Genomic DNA, 22,087 nt, shown 5'->3' with positions numbered 1-22,087 from the left:
CAAAAAGTCAACCAAAACAAACCACCACCTCAGAAACCAATGACAACTGGCTTGATTGGATTATGCCACTTCACTAGCCCCCCCCGCCCCCGCTAGGGCTTCTCTCTTTTCTCCCCCCCCAAATATCTTTTCTTTTCTTTTTTGTTTTAACCTAGCAGCAAGCATAACAAATGTAGAAAAGCCAAATAAGAAAGTGGGAAAGCTGCCTCCCTTATTTTAGAGCTTGACAAGATGTGTTAGCTTTTACATTTTGAGCTCTGTAGGATGTCAGGCACTTCAGAGCAGGGGTGGCATCTATCTTTATGGTGCTGCTTGCACAGACACCCTATTTCGATGAAATCATCCTTTGTTCCATTTATCATTTTTAAATAGAGTTTGTCAAGGTCCCAAAAGTTCCTTCTAAAGAGGCAATATGTCCTCTAGTCTCATTTGCCAATGCGGGCACCCCACTGCAGAGCAATGTGCTGCTGACTGCACAAGGGGCCCCCTGCATGAGCTTGCTCTGCCCAGCAGCTAGAAGCACGTCATTGCCTTTTGCTCCAGCCCTCCAGGGACACGGCAGCAGGAGTGCACATTTCTTGTGGTCTCATGCTACTTGTTATCACTGACAGATGTTCTCAAATGCTTGTTCGTGTGAGGCAGTGGTTGCATTTGCTGCCCAGGGGAATCTCCCAGGGAGACTTTACAAATCACCTGAGCCTGGGACTCACCCCTGAGATTCCGATTCAGTGGATCTGGTTGCAGTGCAGCCCGGGCATCCACCTTTAAAGACTCCCTGGGCAATTCTAGTTTACAGCCAAGATTGAGTGGCATAGGGAGGTGTAAGGTCATATTGTGGGAGTTAAGTGTAAGTGAGGCCACAAAGGAGAACTTAAAAAATCATGTGCCAGAATGTGCACCATCAAATTTCTCTTGGCATTGTCTTAGGACCTACTTCACATTCTCTCAAACCTCTGCTGCAGGGACCAAACATTGTGCTTCATAGTTGACAATGAGCCTTGGCAATAGCCAAGTGTCTGATTGGAAGTTCCACTGAATTACTTTTAAATCCAATAATAGGAGTGATTATGAAGTGATGAGACTAGTTGGTTCACTCCAGTCTCCATCCACTGGCAAAAATTTGTCTTAAACAACATAGATGAGATTATATCATTCCTTCCCTTAAGACCCTTCAGTGGCTTCTCATTAGAACGAAATCCAAAGTTTTTGTCAATGCCAACCAGCAATATGGTTCCTTCCCGCTACACTAAGTGAGCTCCTACTTATTATCTGGGTCTCAGGGTAAATGTTGGGTCTTCAGAGAAGCTCTCCCTCCCACCCCATCTACTCTAGTTGTCTTCTGTTTCCTTACCTGTTTCCTTGTTTTTATTGCACTTACTGCCATCTGATATTAACTTGTTTATTGGTACAGTTGTTTGTTGTTGTCTCCCCCTACCCCAGAATGTAAGTCCCTTGAGAGCAGGGTCTGGTTTGTGTCGCTTACTCTCATATCCCCAATATCTAGAATAGTGAGAGCCTGGTGCCCTATTAGCCACATTGTGGAATGTGAAAAGAAGTAGGGGAGGAAGGAAGGAATGAAGGAAAAGAGGGGAGGGAGGGAGGAGAACTTCTAGAAAGGTACTAAGTGGTTGATAATCTCTTCCCATTCCCAGTTTTCCAAATATGTGTCAGTCACCTGTCATGTGCAATTCACCTTGCTCCTCCCTAGAATGAGTGGAATCTGGATGAGATGTATGCCAACATCTCTGTAGTCTTAGTTGCTCCTTCTTAGAGCTGATACCCAATTGTTTTAGTGATATTTCCAGCAGCAGCTTCCATGAGTGGGAGCCAGGATTCCTATGATGATTGGAAGAGGCAATAACCATCAGCAAGCTTTGGTTGAGTTCAAATATCATACCTGGTGGGGTTGACACATCTCAATAGTCCATGTAGATTATTGAGAATCTATATGCCATACATGCAGGCAAGGTTTCTGAAATAAGAATTCAGGGAAAATAAAATTGTGTGTGTGCGGTATATGCTACAGCAATGTGTGAGGACAGTTACCATCTATCAAGTGCATGCTACATGCCACCAGCACTGAGCCAGCTTCCTGATAGATACCTGGAGGCTTAGAAGTATAGGGAAGCATTTGAAGAAAGAAGGGTCCACACAATTATCTCCCCCAGGCAGCTGATTTGAAATCGTATTTACAAGGAGGACCAGCAGATGAGAAGCTGCTGTAGATAACAGAGGCCCATAGATGAAGTAGAGCAAAGGTCGCATGTGCACAGTGCTGGTTGTAAGTTCAGTCTTCAATCTCTATCTCTCATACTAGACAGTCTTCAAGAACATGAGGGAACTACAAGAGAGATTATCCACCCCATCTGAGTGGGAGAGCAAGCCAGTCCCTGAGAATTCTAGTGATGATGCTCCGTTCCCTTATTTTCAGAATAAGACCCTGAACAAACTTTCTGATTCAGTAGCCAGAACACCTGGTGCAATCTGGAGTTGACTTCTCAAATCCTGGTACTTATGAATATTTAGATGTGTTTCATATCAGTGTAGTTCTACCTGAGAATCTTGAGTGCCTCACACATCCATATGGTTTGGTAGGTCATGCTGGTGATAATATTTTATTTTATTTTTTAAAGATTTTATTTATTTATTTGACAGAGAGAGACACAGCGAGAGAGGGAACACAAGCAGGGGGAGCGGGAGAGGGAGAAGCAGGCTTCCCGCCGAGCAGGGAGGCCGATGTGGGGCTCGATCCCAGGACCCTGGGATCATGACCTGAGCCAAAGGCAGATGCTTAACGACTGAGCCATCCAAGCGCCCCTGGTGATAATATTTTTAAAAATCTTACTGCTTTGCAGGAAAAACAGGATGGCACTGTACACCAGGTGGGAACAATGGAATAGTGGGTTCCCTGTGTCTGCAAGAATCATCTTCCGCCTGAGTCTTCCCACCGCCTCAATTTCTCCTCAGGTTCTTTCCTCCTGCTGGAAGAGGGGCTGGGGGGGGGGGGGTTGTAGCGCTATTTTATATTCCATTTGCTGCCCTCTGTTCTTGTCATTTCTGCGTTTTCATGCGCCTTTATCAAGGTCTGGGGATGCACATGGGAGAACTAAATGATGAGATTTTGGGCGTCCTGGGAAGGGCAGTCTGCTGAGCACAGATTTCTACCAGCCTGCTTATGTCAGTGCCTGCCTATATTACACCATTGGTTATGTTCCTTTGGGGTTTGCTTAGGATTTAACTTACCAGATAAGCTAAAACATGTGTGTGGGAGGGTGAGAATGGGAGTGTTGAGGGGATGAAGGGAGAAGGGAGCGAGAGGGGTGGTGGGTAAAGGAGATGTGCCCTTGGAAGTAGTGTCCTGGAACAACCCAGAGAGCCTGAGAGTCGAAGATAGGAGACAGGGACCCAGGGATGGGGAGAAGGAGAAGACCGAAGATAGGAGACAGGGACCCAGGGATGGGGAGAAGGAGAAGACCGAAGATAGGAGACAGGGACCCAGGGATGGGGAAAAGGAGAAGACCGAGGCGTCAGCTCCTGGGAATACACGTGCACATTGTCCTTTCTTCCTGCGGAAGCCTCTATTTCTCAACCCACCACTTACTGCTGTCATTCAGGGCTCTGTCCTTGATCTTCTCCTCTCCTCTGGTGACCCCATTCACACTGGCGGCTTCCATTGCTATCTGTGTGTTGGAGTCTCTCAACACTAACTCCCTAGTGCAGATGCTCATTCCTGAATGTCTCCTTGTGGATGTCCCAGAGACACCTCAACTTCAACAGGTACAAATACAAACTCTCCACTTCTCTCCCTTGCTCCTACCCTCCACTCATGCCTTATAGGCAGACCTGATTCTTTCACTTTATTTCCCACCTCCAGGAAGAGCACTGACACATAACCAGGAAGCTGCGCCCAAGCAGATGTCACCCTCACCAAGTCCCCCACCTCCATCATGACACCCCACCCTTTCCTGTCTCCCCCCCCCCCCGCCCCGCCATGTCACCAATCTTACTGCCACCACCTAAGATGAGCCTTCAACATTTCTTACCTGGAATCCTGAAAACGTCACCTCTAGGTCCACCTCACCCATCCATGCTAATTCTTTCTCATGACCTCATGCCTTTGTGCATGTTCTCACTCACTGAAATAAGCATCATTATACAATCTATCATTTACTGCGTTTTTTTCTCTTTTCCATATATTTTCTGCAATCCTCATGGTAATCCTGCAAAGAATCTGTCATTACTCAGGCAGTAAACAATATACCCGACATTCAGATCCAGGGCTTACCAATTCCCAAGCTTTGCTCTTTTCACTACTGTTTCAGCCTTTTCTCTATACCCTCACCCAGCCACTGTGCCTCCTACTTCTCTGCTTGCTCATCGTCAATTCCTACCCACTTCTAGTACTGAAGCTAGAAGTAGCTTCTCCGAGACATCCTTTCAAATTCACACCCAGCATGTCACAATCTATTTTATGTGCCTCTAAAAGCCTCTAAAAGGCTTTCATTAGATCCTTTGTTACCCTCCAAGACTGTGAATATTTTGAAGATGGAGATAGTCCATATACATATATCATTTTTCTGACCTTTCTCCATTTCTGCCTTCTTCTGAAAGGGATTTAAGGCTATGAGAGTAAATATTGGGTCTTTAATCTTTTATTCCCACTACTTAGAGCAGCTCCTGATACATACAATGCATCAGGTAAGATTTTATTAATGAATGAATGATACTAATAAAACTCTGTAAAGTAGAAGCAGGATTATGGAAATCTCTATTTTAGTGAAGAGGAAAGTGAAGTTCAGGCAGGGTGGACATGTCTGCTCAAGGACAACTTAGTAACAAAGTCAGAACCTGAATATTTGTCTCCTAGTCCAGTGACACAAAGCAGCACCCCAACTTTTATGGGTTTACTTTGTTTCTGCCTCAGGGGTGTCTGTTCTTTCTCTTCCATTCTTATCAAGTCACTCTTCTGAAAAGAGGCCTGGGGTTACCCCTGTGCTTCATCCATACCTTATTGCACACAAACACTCAGAAATTTACTTTTTCCTCTTTCTGTTCTCGTTTAGCAATTCACCCATTCCCTCACCTCCTTCTGGAAATGGGGTTGCCTTCTAATAAGGCAACAACAGAAGTCTACTTCTCAATTTTCCCACCTACACCTTATATTTGCCATGTGTCTTGCCTCTAGATGACAGAGCACATGCTTTTCCAGTCAATCAACAGCAGAGACCGTCAGCTCTTAAAGCAATGTTGTTGGTGTCAATTATGAATTGACTGACATTCGGCTCGTCAAAAGCTTGATGGAGGCAGGAAATATTTGGCAATGTCCAAGAGACTGATTAACTATTAGCTCTTCATTGTTTTTCAAAATTCATCCCTGTATCCAATTAATCCATGGGCAAATTACCTAACTACTCTAAGACTCAGGTTCTTCTATAATAAGAATAATTATAGTAATACCTACATCATATGGTTATTGTGAAGGCTAACTGAGTTAATTCACATAAATGCTTGCAATGCTTGGAACAGATTTACACTTATGGGACTGCTGTTCTTCATTCTCTAGGCTTTCAAAGAGGGTTGAAACTTATATTTGAAAAATATAAATTTTTATAACATAGAAACTGCCATTGAGGACATTTTTATTCAAATTTCCTTTTGGGAAGAATGTTAGAGAGAAACCTTTCCGATCTCCACATAAAAAAAAAAAAAAAAAGTTTGTCTTTCCTATGAATTGCCAGGTTTCCTTTTCTAGCAAGTAAGATATATATGAATAAGATCTCATCATATTTCCATCTCTGTTTTAGAAGCTAAGAAGTTTAGAGCTAAGTGTTATGTTCAAAGGATAACTTTCCTAATACCATCTTTCTTTTGTTATGTGCCTTTTATTTTTTTAATTTTTTAGTGCTTCTAATCTCATTATAACCTATCTCAAATAATTTTTCGAAGTCCTAGAAAAATCAGTTCCTAAATAAACACATAAATGAATATACTAGGCACAAAAGACAACTTATCAGCCTTTAGCCACACATCCATCTTTCCAACAACAATGGCGGACCCTGCATTTAAACAAAGGGGAACTGTACTAGGTAGAATTCTAAGATAGCTGAGATTCCCACACCCCCAAAAAACATGCCCTGATAATTTCCTCACGTTGAGTAAGTGGAATCTGTAAAAGTGATAAGATTTCTCACGATTAGTTCTATAATCAGTTGACTTTTAGTTAATCTAAAGTGGGGTTATCTGGGTGGCTCTGACCTACTTGGGTGAACCTTTTAAAATAAAGCAAGTGTCAGAGTGTCCTGCTAGCTTCAGGGAAGAAAGCCAACAACGGTCATATTGCAAATTGCTTATCATGAGGACCATGAGGGTAGCACCTGAGAGTTGAAAGTAACCCCAGCTAATAGCCATCAAGAAAATGGAGGGTCATAGTCCTAAAATTACAAGGAAATGAATTCTGCCAAAAACATGACTTAATTTGGAAGAAAACTTTTATCTCTGGATGGGGATTTAGCCTATGTGACCCCTTGATTTCAGCCACGTGAGACCCTGAGCCAAGAACCCAGTCATGCTGTGCCTGGACTTTTGACCTACAGATATTTTAAGATAATAAATAGGTATTATTTTAAGTCACTAAGTTTGTAGTAATTTGTAATAATTTGTTAATGCAGTCAAAGAAAACGAATTCACATTTCTAATAAACTAAAACTAAAGTTGTAAACAATTTTGATAGTATAAACAGCTATGATTTATCACCAATTCATTGTTGAGGATGCACCAATTCTCTTTCCCAAGGGATAGTAATAGGCAATATGGAGAGAGGGAGAGAGAAACACCATGCCAGGTGGGAGTCATATCACATTTTCTAATCTGTTATAAGTTATATACTTATATATGTAATATTTAGGTAAGTCTATATACAGCATATACACACACACGTATATTGTCCATATACGACATACACACACACACACGTATATAGTGCAAATATGGCATACACACGTATATAGTCTCTATACGGCATACACGCACACGTATATAGTCCATATATGGCATATACACACACACACATATAGTCTATATACAGCATACACACACACTCACACATATAGTCTATATATGGCATATACACACACACATATATATTCTATATACGGCATACACACACACGTATATAGTCCATATATGGCATATACACACATGTAGAGAGTCTTTATATGGCATATATATACACACATGTATATAGTCCATATACGGCATACACACACGTATATAGTCTATATATGGCATATACACACACATGTATATAGTCCATATATGGCATACACACACATACAAACACACGTATATAGTCTATATACGGCATACACACACACGTATATAGTCTACATATGGCATACACACACACGTATATAGTCCATATATGGCATATACATATACACACACGTATATAGTCTATATACGGCATACACACACACGTATATAGTCTATATGTGGCATACACACACACACGTATATAGTCTATATACGGCATACACACACACGTATATAGTCTACATATGGCATACACACACACGTATATAGTCCATATATGGCATATACATATACACACACGTATATAGTCTATATACGGCATACACACACACGTATATAGTCTATATGTGGCATACACACATACACACACACATATATAGTCTATATATGGCATACACACACACGTATATAGTCTATATACGGCATACACACACACGTATATAGTCTACATATGGCATACACACACACGTATATAGTCCATATATGGCATATACATATACACACACGTATATAGTCTATATACGGCATACACACACACGTATATAGTCTATATATGGCATACACACACACGTATATAGTCTATATACGGCATACACACACACGTATATAGTCTACATATGGCATACACACACACATATATAGTCCATATATGGCATATACATATACACACACGTATAGTCTATATACGGCATACACACACACATATATAGTCTATATATGGCATACACACACACGTATATAGTCTATATACGGCATACACACACACGTATATAGTCTACATATGGCATACACACACGTATATAGTCCATATATGGCATATACATATACACACACGTATATAGTCTATATATGGCATATACACACACACGTATAGTCTATATACGGCATACACACACACGTATATAGTCTATATGTGGCATGCACACACACGTATATAGTCTATATATGGCATACACACACACGTATATAGTCTATATACGGCATACACGCACACACACGTATATAGTCCATATACGGCATACACACACACACACGTATATAGTCCATTTATGGCATACACACACACACACGTATATAATCCATATATGGCATACACACAGACACACGTATATAGTCTATATACAGCACACACACACATGTATATAGTCTATATACGGCATACACACACGTATATAGTCCATATATGGCATATACACACATGTATAGAGTCTATATATGGCATATACACACACACACGTATATAATCTATATATGGCATATACACACACACATACGTATATAGTCCATATACAGCATACACACACATACACACACATGTACATAGTCTATATACGGCATACACACACACGTATTTAGTCCATATACGGCATATACGCACGCACACGTATATAGTCTATATACGGCATACACACACACGTATATAGTCCATATATGGCATACACGCACACACACGTATATAGTCCATATACTGCATACACGCACACACAGGTATATAGTCCATATACGGCATACACGCGCACACACACGTATATAGTCCATATACGGCATACACGCACAGACACGTATATAGTCCATATCTGGCATACACGCACACACACGTATATAATCCATATACGGCATATACACAGACACACGTATATAGTCTATATACGGCACACACACAGATGTATATAGTCTATATACGGCATACACACAGACATGTATATAGTCTATATACGGCACACACACACATGTATATATTGCTGAAGTCAGGCAGCACCATTTCCACTAGATTCTGTTAGAGTGAATTGTTATTTTGGCCCATATTCAAGGGGAAGGGCAATAGATTGCATATTTTGGATGGCAGGGGTATCAAATAATTATCAAACATGTTTTAAAAACTCCACATCTTCTAGTGCGCCTTACTTAGCATTGGTCCCTGTTCTTACATTTTCTGAGTTCTAGGTAATGTTATCACGTGTGGCTTTGTATAACTACTTCCACAATTGAGATAGGGGACCATACCGCCCCCAGAGAGCTCCCTGGTGCTCCTCCTTTATAGCCACGCTACCTTCTCCCTCCTAACTTTTAGTAACCATTGATTTCCCGTCCACCTCTATAATTATGTTAGTTCAAGAATATTAAATAAATGGAATCATACAGTATATAAACTTTTGAGAAAGGCTTTTTTTTCATTCAGCATAATTTCCTTGAGGTCCATCTAAGTTTTGTATCAATAGTTCATTCCTTTTTGCTATTGAGTAATATTCCATGATATGGATGCACCACAACCAGTCAGCCACTGAAGGCCATTTAGGTTGCTTTCAATTTTTGGTTATTATGAATAGAGCTGCTCTAAGCATTCATTTTCAGGTTTTTGTATGAACCCAAGTTTTTATTTCACTGGGATAAGTGCCTAGAGTGCAAATTCTGGCACATTATTTTCCAAAGTGGCTGTAAAAATCATTTGTCTTTGTATTTCAGCCAGTAATGTATGAGTGATCCAGTTTTTCTGAATGCTCACCAGCATTTGGTGTTACAACTAGTTTTTTATTTTAGCCATTATGACAGTTTTGCCGTGACATCTCATGGTTTTAATTTGTAGTTCTTTAATGGCTAATGATGTTGGATATCTTTTAATGTGTTTATTTTCCATTGGCATATTCTCTTCATTGAGATGTCTGTTCATGTCTTTATCACTTTCTAATGGTTTGTTTTATACTGTTGAGCTTTGATAGTTCTTGATATCTTCTAGACACAAATCCTTTGTTCAATATATGGCTTGCAAATATTTCCTCAGTCTTCAGCCCATCTTTTCTTCCTTATAACTGAATATTTTGCAGAGGAAAAAAATCCTGATTTTGATGAGGTATAATTCGTTGACTCCTCCTTTTATGAATTGTACTTTTGAAGTCAAGTCTAAGAATTCTTACCCAAGTCCTATAACCTGAAGATTTTCTCCTTTTTTTCCTAAATATTTTATAGTTTATAGTTTTAGAACTATAGGCAAAACTTGTTTCATGACTTAACATCTGAACCATTTTGATAAATGTTTCATTAGCACTTGAAAAGACTGTTATTTTACTTAGCTGAGCTCTTTAGACTTTCTATATCTTTACTGATTTTCTTCTTTTTTTATCAATAACTGAGAGAACTATGTTATAAAGCCCACAAAAATGATTATGTATTTTTGCATTTCCTCTTTTATGCTGTCAACTTTGCTGTGTAAATCTTGAAACTACATCATTAGAAAAGTGCAAATTTATTAATGCTATCCATAGCTAATGAATTGATCTGTTACTAATTATGAAATATGCTGCTTATCTCTCATAATACTTCTTAATTTAAAATCTGTTTGTTTGATATTAATATACCTACATCAGCCTTCCTTTGGCTAGTTTGCATAGTATATCTATTTACATTCTTTCATAAGAATGTAAATAAAAATTAAGAGCCGACTGAGCCTGGGTGGCTCAGTTGGTGAAGCGTCTGCCTTCAGCTCAGGTCAAGATCCCAGGGTCCTGGGATAGAGCCCCGCATCGGGCTCCCTGCTCCACGGGGAGCCTGCTTCTCCCTCTCCCACTCCCCCTGCTTGTGTTCCTGCTCTCACTATCTCTCTCTCTGTCAAATAAATAAATAAAATTAAAAACAAAACAAAACAAAACAAATTCTTTTGATAGCTATCCTAGAAGTTATAACATGAATTTTTAATTTTTTACTATCTACCTTAAATTAGTACTTCTATCATTTCCTGAGCAATGCAACAATCTTACAACAATTTAACTCTATTTCCCTCTTTTTTTGCATTATAATGTTATAAATATTGTTTTGTTTTAAAAACCCAACATTATTTTATAACTATCCACATATTAACCCTTTCTACTGCTCTTAATTTTTTCCTGTAGCTCTGAGCTTCCACTTTGTTTTGTTTTTCTTCAACCTGAAGAACTTCCCACAGTAGTTCTTAAAATGTGAATATTTGAGGGCGCCTGGGTGGCTCAGTTGGTTGAGCGACTGCCTTCGGCTCAGGTCATGATCCTGGAGTCCCGGGATCGAGTCCCACATCGGGCTCCCTGCTCAGCGGGGAGTCTGCTTCTCCCTCTGACCCTCTTCCCTCTCGTGCTCTCTATCTCTCATTCTCTCTCTCTCAAATAAATAAATAAAATCTTTTAAAAAATAAAAAAAATGTGAATATGTGATAAAATTCTTTCAGTTTTTTTTTTTTTACAATGTTTTTTATTTATTTATTCATGAGAGAGAGAGAGAGGCAGAGGCAGAGGGAGAAGCAGGCTTCCTGCCTAGCAGGGAGTCCGATGCGGGACTCGATCCCAGGACCCTGGGATCATGACCTGAGCCGAAGGCAGACATTTAACCATCTGAGCCACCCAGGTGCCCCAATTCTCTCAGTTTTTGTTCATCTGAAAATACCTTGATTTTTCCCTCATTTTTAAAGATATTCATTCGGTATAGAATTTTAGATAGGCCGCTTTTTTTTTTTCTCTCTTTCAGCACTTTAAAGTTGTTATACAATTGTCTCCTGGATTTCATGGTTTCTCTTTCAAAGTTAATGATAAATCTGATTGTTGTTCTTTTGAAGACTGCTGGCTGTTTTCTTTTCCTCTGTCTTCTTTAAAAGTTTTCTCTTTTCTGGGGAGCCTGCGTGGCTCAGTCATTAAGTGTCTGCCTTCAGCTCAGGTCATGATCCCAGGGTCCTGTGATTGAGCTCCACATTGGGCTCCTTGCTCAGCAGGGAGTCTGCTTCTCCCTCTACCTCTGCTGCTCCCCCTGCTTGTGCTCTCTCTCTCTGACAAAATCTTAAAAAAAGAAATAAGAGCTTTCTCTTTTCTTTGAATGTAGTAGCATGACTACCATGTGCTTAGGTATGTTTCTCTTTGCATTTACTTAGCTTGAAATTCCCTGGGATTCTTAAATTTGTGGGTTGAAGTTTTTCATTGATGTTGGGGAAAAAGTTACCATTATCCATGCAAACATGGCTCACCCACTACCTCAATTTTCTCTACTGTCCTTCAGGGACTTCCTTTACTTACATGTCATGCTTTTTACCCATGGTTTTTCATATAACTCTTACATTGTACTCTTTATTCCCATTTTTTTCCTTCTCTGTGCTACAGTTTGGACTGACCTATCTTTAAGTTCACACATTACAGCTACTGCTTATAAACCTATCCAATGAGTTTTCATTTCAGACATTTTCTTTTGCTACTTGAGAATATCTGTTTGATCCCTTCCTGTGGTTTCCATTCTTTGTTGAAGTTCTTCATATTTTCATCAAATTTCTCTGTATTTTCTTCAAATTTCTTAAAGATATGAGATACATCCACTTTGAAGTCCTTATTGACTAACTTTATTATAGCTGTGAGTCTGCTTCTAATATTTTTCCTCATGAATATTGGTTACATTTTCCTTCTTTGTCTTGTGTCTACCAAGCTGTACATTGTACTTCGTATGGAAAGCAACGGCAGAGATGCCAGGTGGCATTTCCCACCAGGACGGTGGTCCCATGACTCCCCATCATGGAGTAGGGGTTAGAGGGTGATTCATTAATCTAATCAGTGACTGAGCTGAGTAAAGTTTGGTTTGCAGGTTAAAAAAGACTAACTCTCTCTCTGGTTCTTCCGTTTACCCCAACTGTATCCTTCTCTGGGTTTTGGTTGAGAACTCAATAATTCTCCTTCTCTGCAGACCTGAGAGCCAGTGGGAGAGACTGTCTGCCCTTCAGAGAATTTTATCTTGGCTCTTTGGCTCCCTGCCCAATGTCATTTCCAGCTTCAGGGACAGTCTTGAGGACCAGACAGCCGTATGTTGGAAGCAGGAATCCTTCCTTAAGTGTAACTTTGTTTCCTAAAGAATGTGTGACTGCAGGAGATTGGAATATTCCTTACGGATCCTGAAAACCCTCCAAACAGACTCAAAATTCAGTTAACATATTCTGGAGAAACAAGTTGGGGTATTTAGGGTTCCTGAAGCTTCCAAATCCATGATGATTAAAAGATTTGCTGACTCATTTGTCTTCTTTCTAAAGCTGATTCTCAACTCGTACCTAGAATTGATGGAGGATAGCCGGAAGAAAGGCAGGCAGGGACAAGGGGCCCCTGACCTAAGAGGAAACCACCCTTAAGAGGATTTTACACCACCCTGGAGGAGCCCTTCCCCCTTTCCCACCTGACAGGTAGATGACAAAAACTTGATTGGGTAACAGATGCATGGAGGGTTAATCAGATTAAAACAGCAGCCAACAAGCTCATAGAAACCCCTAGACTCTGGCGGCAAACCTCTCAGGTCTCCGCCCTCTTTGGGAGCTTTGTACTATCATTCAACAAACTTTGCGTTGCTGCCCACCACTCATCTGGTCTACCTCTTCATTCTTCCACATGACCAAGAATTGTGGGCACCGAAGGAAAAGAAAATCCTGTAACAGAATCAGCAAATACATCCTAGGAAAGAAATGACTGATGGAAGACTCTTCTTGTTATAAGGACTCTTCTAGAAATCTCTGGAATTTTAGTTTATTGAATATTCTTTGCTGCTATAGCTCTTGAATGTCTTTAAAAATAGGATTTTTTTTTTTTTTTTTTGCAAATTGGGTTGTTTATTTCTTGCATAGGATATGGTGGTATGGCATAATCTATATTTCATTCACATCTGAAAACCCTACATACTTCTTTTTAAAACTTTTTTTTTCAATTAATAGTGAAAATGCTCTTCAATAACAGGTATTTTAAAGAATGTAGGATAGTATCCTGTCATGCGTATTTTCAAGATTTATTTAATAAATATTTATTTCTTTCCCCTCTCCTTTCTCTCCTTCAGAGATTCCAATTGTACCCTATTAGGCCACCTGAAGTTGTTCTTATAAATATTCTTATTGTAGTTCAGTGATATGGTTAATTTTCTTTGAAATAGTTCAATCCTTTCTGGGGTTATAAACTTGTTAGGTGGGGCGGAACACATTTTTTTTTTTAAAGATTTATTTATCTATTTTAGAGAGAGAGAGTGCAAGAGCGCCACATGAATGGGGGGGGAGGGGGGGGGAGAGGGAGAGGGAGAGAGAGAGGGGATCTCAAGCAGACTCCCTGCTGAGCACGGGGCCTGAAGCGGGGCTAGGCACTGGCTCAGTCTCGTGACCCTGAGATCATGCCCTGAGCTAAACCCAAGAGTCATATGCTTAACCGACTGAGCTAGTCAGGCACCCCAGAGCAGAAAACATTTAATCTAGGACTAATTTTCTAGTACTACTGATGCAAAATCTTTTTTGCTGACTCTACCTGTGTTGATAAATATTATGAATCAACTTGACTAAACTAGGGGATGTCCAGATAACTGGTAAAACATTATTTCTGGGTGTGTCTATGAGGGTGTTTCTGAAAGAGAAAATCATTTGTATTGGTTGACTGAGTAAAGAAGATTACTTTCGACAATGTGGGTGGGCCTCATCCAATCTTTTTGAGAGCCTGGATAGAACAAAACTGTGGAAGAAGGATGAATTTGCTTTTATGCTTGCTCTGAGATACCCATCTTCCCCTGCCCTTGGACACCAGTGCTCCTGGTTCTTGGACCTTGAGACTTGGACTGTGACTTACACCATTGGCCCCTTAATTCTCTAGCCTTTAGACTTGGAAGAAATCACATCACTGGCTTTCCTGGTTCTCCATCTTACAAACTGAACATCATGGGACTTTTCAGTCTCCATAATTGTGTGAGCCAGTTCCTATAATAAATCTCTTTGGATGTTTTAGTGCCTCGCTTTGGGCAGTGTCTTCTCACACATGATCTGATAAGTACTCTCAACTGAAGACTCAAAGAAGATTCTCTGTAGATCTCTGAAGCTCTCTCTATGTGCAGCTCTCCTTCTTTGCTGTCTCATTGTCCCAGCTCTATCTTGACAGCTCAGAGTTAACGGAATCTTCCTAATTTCCCCTTCCCTGTGCTATTGTGTGTGAATTCTCTCCAGGCAGTAAATTGGTGTAATCATAGGGCTCACTTTGGTTTCCTGACTCTCAGAGATCACTATCCTCTGTTTTCTGATATCTGACATCTTGTGAAAACTGTCTTTTCATATATTTACTTTAGTTTTTAAGTTATTTCTTGGGGTAGGGTAAACCTAGTCCTTGCTTTTCTCTCTGGTTGTTAGTGGGAATCTTGGAAAATCATTTTATTTTAGAGAATATTTACGAACATTGTCTTTTCAAACTCAATTTCATTATAGATAAGTAACTCTTCCTTTCTACATTCTAATAATTATGATTAGCATAAAAACGTAATTAGCAATTAGTGTTACACAGGGTTCCTCCCATCATTTTATATCTATTTTCACTTGATCTAATCGGGTCCCAACGAAAAGTAAATATTCTTCAATGACTAGTTCTCTCTAGGAAATCCGCTTCTCAAGGACTGATAGGATCATAGAATTTCATTACTGGAAGGTTCATTTGAGTTTATTTTTGGCCACTCTTGTTTTATGACGAAGATACTGAGGCTCAGGCTGAGGGGATTCTTCAACACAAAGCATCACTGACTGATATTTGGCCAAAGTAAAACATCATAGACTTCTACAAGCAGGCCCTCGGCTTACGATTTGGTTATATATAACATGTAAAATTTTTAAATTAAAAATTTGTGATGCAGGATATATTTTCCATAGAAATAATGCAATGGGTTTGGCTCTATATTGTTGACATTGTATTATGAACACAGGTAGGTTTTAAGTTAAATATGCTTTTGTAAACTGATATTTGAACCGGTCATTGGTGCTACTGGAAGAAAATGTATTTGGGTTCTGAATTACAATGCAAAGAAATCATCTTCCTTTCTTGGTTACTGTTATGTTTCTGACAGCTATTTTAGTTGACAGGAGTTCCATCCATGTATTTTTTTCCCTTGCCAGCAAATTGTTAACGTACTCTGTCTCTTCATCAGCATTAAAACTTTCTCTTGAGTAAAAAAAAAGACATTTTCCTGGGAAGACACAGGGTGTTTGGGTTTAGGCTGAGTATATTCTTCTCAGAGAAATGTATCTACATTTCTGTGTACTATTCAGTGGTTGTATGTTGGAGACTTCCTGTATCTGTCAGGCTGAATTACCCCTAGGCTATCTGGTTTGTATTTTCTTTGCACACAGTTCTATATCAAGTGTTACAGGGAATAGAAATGAAGAAAACAAAATAATCCCATTAAACAATTATAATTTAGAAACTTATTCTAATGAGATTATTAGAAAAGTATGAAAAGGCATTTGCACAAAGTCGTTTGTCTGGGTGCTGTTTATAATAACAAAAGTGAGAAGCAACTTAATGCCCATCAACTGGAGAATGGCTAAATACATCATTGCATTTCCATCCATACAACTATAAACTTTGCCGTCATTATAAATGATGATATTCTATATTATGAATATAAAAAGATATCCATAAAGAGTTAGTAAGTGAAAAGAAAGTTAAAGCAGCTTTTAATTTTTTAAAAATTTTATGTAGGCTTGTGCATGCACATATACGTCTACGTGTGAATGTGTGAGTGTGTATGTGTGTGTGCAAAGAGTGGACTGCCTACAAGCTTATTAATCAAAAGGTTAGTATAGTTACTTCCCTGGTTGATGGGACTTTGTATGTATTTGCTTTCTTCTTCATAGTTTATTTTATTTACAAATTTTATTACAAATTGTACAAGACTTTTTACTCTAAAGAAAAAAGAAAAAAAAGACTTTTCATTCTGAAAAAAAATTAAGAGAATACACACTCTGTGAGAATCCAGTTAGGAGTCAAATGCAATCAACGAAGAATATAAGACAATACTGTATATAAACAAATACCATAAGTCACGAGATGTGGAGCAACATGAGCTGGGAAGAGAAGAGAAGACACAGGAATTTTCCAGAGGAAAATTTCCAGAGGAAAATCCAGACCGGATTTGAGCTTTGAGAGGAGACACAGACACTGGGTAGGGAGAGAGAAAGGACAGTATTTCAGGCAGAGTGGGCAATATGAATGAGAAAGGAAGGTCTTATCTGGTGGGCTGTTGTTGTTTAGTGACAGAAGATGAAATTGCACAGAAAATTCAGAACCAAAGTATTTTCTAAAATCTGCAATAGCCACAGCATGCACATGTGATTGTGTTAACCTGTTTTGGGTTAATTAATAAATTAATTTATTTATTGAGAGAGAGCACAAGCAGGGGGAGGGGCAGAGGGAGAAGCAGACTTCCCACTGAGCAGGGAGTCCAATGCAGGGCTCGATCCCAGGACCCTGGGATCATGACTTGAGCCAAAGGCAGATGCTTAATTGACTGAGCCACCCAGGCACCCCCAGACTCTTTTTTTTTTTTTTAAAGATTTTATTTATTTATTTGAGAGAAAGAGAAAGAGCATGAGCTGGGGAGAGGGGCAGAGAGAGAGAGAGAGGGAGAGGCAGACTCTCTGCTGAGCAGGGAACTGGACCTGACCCATCCCAGGACCCTGGGATCATGACCTGAGCCAAAAGCAGACACTTAACCAACTGAGCCACCTAGGCACCCCCTGTTTTGGGTTATTTTAAAGCAGAATTCTGATGCTGCTGGTGGGTTTTTCTTGTCAAAGTACTAAGCAAGTCCCTCATTATTACCATTTTTCTCTCTTCTTAGTACATTGGGCTGCTATAACAGAATGCAGTTTTTGAGGGGGGCTTATCAACAGAAACTTATTCCTCACAGTTCTGGAGGCTGGGAAGTCTTAAGACTGAGGTGTTGGCAAATTCAGCATCTGGTGAGGGTCTGCTTCCTGGTTCGTAGGCCACTGTGGTTTCACTGTGTCTTCCATGGAGGAAGAGGTGAGGGAGCTCTCATGGGTCTCTTCCATAAGGACACTAGTCCCATTTATAAGGGGCTAATCCTCATGACTTAAGCACCTCCCAAAGGGCCCTAATACCACCTAATACCATCACATTGGGGTTAGGTCTCCACATATGAATTTTGGGGGCACACATTTAATCTATAATATCCTGGTCTCTTCATTCCTATGGTTAGGGGGTCTCATGTCTCCCCCAACACTCTGCCTCTTGTCCTCGGCCCTATTTTTTTTTTTTTTTAATAATAGGCTATAGCCCTTAAGAGCATGTCTTTAGAATTGGATCTGATTTGAATCTCAGTTCTTATCACTTATCTATAAACTTTAGGCAGGTCACATGACTCTTCTAAGCCTCCACTTCCTCATCTGTGAAATGGAACTAATAGTAATTAATGCTGCACTGGAGCTTAGTGAGAAAGAGAGACAGCTGATCGGCATGTTTCTTCTTCTTCCTTCTTTTTGCTATGGTTTTCTGTCTCTGGCGATTCACCTGGGAAGTACCAAAGAACTTCTAAAATCTGAATTCTGGACTTCACTGAATTCATTAGACCACCATTTATTAAGTATTTATTGTGGTTACTAAAAGCAAGGGTGAATATAACATCCTTTCCATATGCACGTTTTAACAAGGACCTTCCGGAAACACATTTCTTTAAGGTGGAAAAGATGTCTTAAATGGTGAGAGTGTTAGGCCTTGTGGGAGAGAAAGGTCTCTAGGACACTGAACACGTAGAGAATGTGCGCCCTCTCATTTCTGTGTCGCAATGTTAGAGATTTTCACATATGCTGAATGATCTGATTAGCATATCCATCATCTGAAATGGGTTTAATGGAAGCCATTATGCCCACTTTCCATTTTGGAATCTAAAGCCCAAACAGGATCATGACCTACATAAGATGATTAAAAACAAATTCTAAAAGCTACAATTTGGAGATATCTACTATGTACCAAGTACTTTACATGCATATGTCTTGAATGCACAATCCATATATTATGGATAAGGCTTGGACTCAGAAAGGCTGAGTAACTCATGTAAACTAACACCAGGAATGACGAAGCTACGCTTCACACCACATCTCTTTTATTCTAATGCACTGCCTCTAGATTGATTTATTCAAGAAATATTATCTATCAGGCATTTTGATGTCATTGAACAAGAAGAGAGAGATGAAACATTTTAGTGTATAAAATTAATAGCCAACACTTAAAATAGTGCCAGGAACTGTTCTAAGAGTTACCACGTATTTGCTCATTTAATTCTCCCATTAACCCACTGAGATAGATGTTATTGTCATCACAATTTTACATGCAAGGAAACAAAGATGCTAAGCATTTTGGCCAAAACACAAAGTGAATAAGTATCAGAGATTGAGAATACTAGTCTGGAATCCTTAGCCAGTACTTTATGCATTCTTGAATATTGTGTGCTGCTGTATTTAGCAATGGTGATGACACATGGGTCAGAGCCTGGGAATTAGGTATCACAGAATATTTTCTGGGATTTCATACGAATACATCACCCTATACCTACAGCGTCTGGTAGGTGCCTAAGCTTGCTGGTACTTCTGGGGGCTCAGAGCTCTTGCACCTCTTTCATTTAATAGTAACTGAACTGGAGTGAACTTAGATCAGTGGTTCTCAAATTTAGCTGTACACTGAAATCACTTGGCGAGTTTTAAAAAATATTGATGACTGGGTCCTATGGCCCAAAATTCTGATTTAGTTAGTCAAAGGCATGGCTTGGCATCAGGATTTAAAAAAAAAAATCATATCAAGCATCTTAATGAGCAGTCAAGTTTGAGAACCACTGACCTAGATTAGCAATTCTCAGTGAGGTCCACAGACCCCAGGAAGTTCTTTCTCTACAGGGGCTCCATGACATACAAACTACTTTCATAATAATACTGAAACATTAGTTTGTTTCTTATCTACTGTGTTGACATTTGTTATGATGGTACAAAAACAATGGTGGGTAAATGCATTGGTGTCCTAGTATGAATCAAGACAGTGGCACCCAATTTTATAGAGATGCAATTTCACTGCCACACACTCATATTTTAAAAAAATCAGTTTTACTTAAGAATATTTTCAACGAAGCAGCAGAAAGTATTAATTTTGTTAAATCTTAAGGATGCATTATTTTAATACTCTGGGTAATGACATGGAACGTATGCATAAAGTACTTCTGCATATTGAAGTAGAATGCTTATGAGTGCTTGTCTTGAAAAAGAGCATTTGTGTAACTGAGTTGCAAGCTAAACTAGACCTTTTTTTTTTGGTGGAACAGCATTTTTTACTTCAAAATATGACTAGTAGCAAATCATGGTAATTTAGACTTGGGTATTTGGTAGACATTTCCTCAAAAATGGACAAAGAAAGAATTTACCTTCAAGGAAAACAACTGACAATTTTGTTTGTTCGCTGCCAGTGATAAAATTTCAGCTTTACATGAAAATTAAAATTGTAGAAAACTTGCACCAGCCACTGTGAGCTATGCTGCTACTTTGCACTTAAAGACTTTTCTGAAAGGGTAAGGGGGGGTACTTAAAAAGTAATTTTTTTTGACAGTGGATAACGAAATGTAGTCAACATTTAGAAGATTGGCATAACTCAGTGAATCAACATCTTCCAAAATGATAAATACATGATATTAAAAAATCATGCGAGTACAAAAGACTCATTCAATGTGCACAATAAACCAAGAGATTTTTATAAAATGGAGCATGTATGTGATATGTTTTTAGATTCCACACCGCAATTAACCTACAGCTATAGGAAATCACCTTTGAGTTTTGGTATAGTATCAAAGAAGATTTATCTATAGTTCTCTGGAAAGACTATTGAAATATTACTCGATTTTTTAAGCTATATAACTACGTAAGATAGGTTTTCTTCCTATATTTCAACTACAGCAATAAATCCTAGGAAACTAAATATAGAAGCAGATTTGAGAATCTAGATGTCTTCTTTTATGTCAGATATTAAAGAGACTTGCAAAAATGTAACATAACTTTTCTCGGTACTTTTTTTGTTTGAGGTAATATAGCTGTTTTTTGTAAAAATGTTAGCATGTAATACATCTAATTACTGTTTTAAATGAATATTTTTAAATGATCAGTTTTAGTGTCTAACATAGTAAATGTCAATATATAACCAACATAAACAAACTTCCTTTGGGGTGCCCGAAAAATTTTAAGACAGCAAAGGGCCCCTGAGACCTCAAAGTTTGTGAATTGCTGACCTAGATGATTCTGTCTTCTCGTCTTAATTTTTCCCATGACCTATGACTCCCATCCATAATTGATTCTGGGTTGCCTACTGGATTAGCTCTAGGCATCCATGTGATGTCCTTGATCCAGTGACAGCCTCAAACATTCCTTGATGTACCACCTCTTAACCCCTTACCTTTCTGCCTGCTGCCTGCTGACAGGTGGGGAAATAACTCTTCTTCTCATGTCCTGCGGAGATTGTTTTTAGGTGGGATGTCTCTAGGTGGCTGCTTGGTCACCCAGGAACAGGGTTCTTCCAGCTCTCTCCTCCCCAGGATGCCTGGGCATTTCCTAGAGAAGTGAATCAAAGTAGGTTCAAGAACAGCCTCACACTGCTTCTAGAAACGCGGTTGCTTTTCCTCTCAGCCATGTTTGCTGACTAGGGTCTTCCTGCCTGGGATTACACATTCTGGGGTGCACTGTTTCTTCCTGAAAGTTGGATTCTTCTGGTTAATTCCCCAAATCTATTACATATGTGTATATATAAGCCTAAGCCTTTATTATGGGAAGGGCTTGGGCTATTTTTACCAGTGGGGTTCCTTGTGATGAGGATGCATATCAGTGGAGTGAGTCTCTCTATCATCAGCACATGCTGACCTCACTGAGCCTGGGCTGTGACTTACCTGGACGCCTGTAACCTTACTGAATACTTTCGTACCTAGAGGATTACTCAGCAGAGGTGTTGACAACAAC

General features: G+C 39.4%; 1 long non-coding RNA gene across 1 annotated transcript in view; it reads right to left on the bottom strand.

The window, feature by feature from the left end:
• LOC113915176 overlaps positions 1 to 22,087 on the bottom strand; it is a 68,393-nt gene that overhangs the window by 4,692 nt on the left and 41,614 nt on the right. Inside the window, exon 5 of the long non-coding RNA XR_003517600.1 lies at positions 21,531 to 21,685. This is a non-coding gene — a long non-coding RNA (uncharacterized LOC113915176). The remainder of the gene's footprint in view (positions 1 to 21,530; positions 21,686 to 22,087) is intronic.

Source organism: Zalophus californianus, chromosome 11, assembly GCF_009762305.2.
Source record: "Zalophus californianus isolate mZalCal1 chromosome 11, mZalCal1.pri.v2, whole genome shotgun sequence".
In the NCBI taxonomy this organism is placed as follows: Eukaryota; Metazoa; Chordata; class Mammalia; order Carnivora; family Otariidae; genus Zalophus; species Zalophus californianus.
The sequence above is the reverse complement of the archived record's forward strand: the minus strand, read 5'-3'. Positions and strand labels throughout refer to the sequence as shown.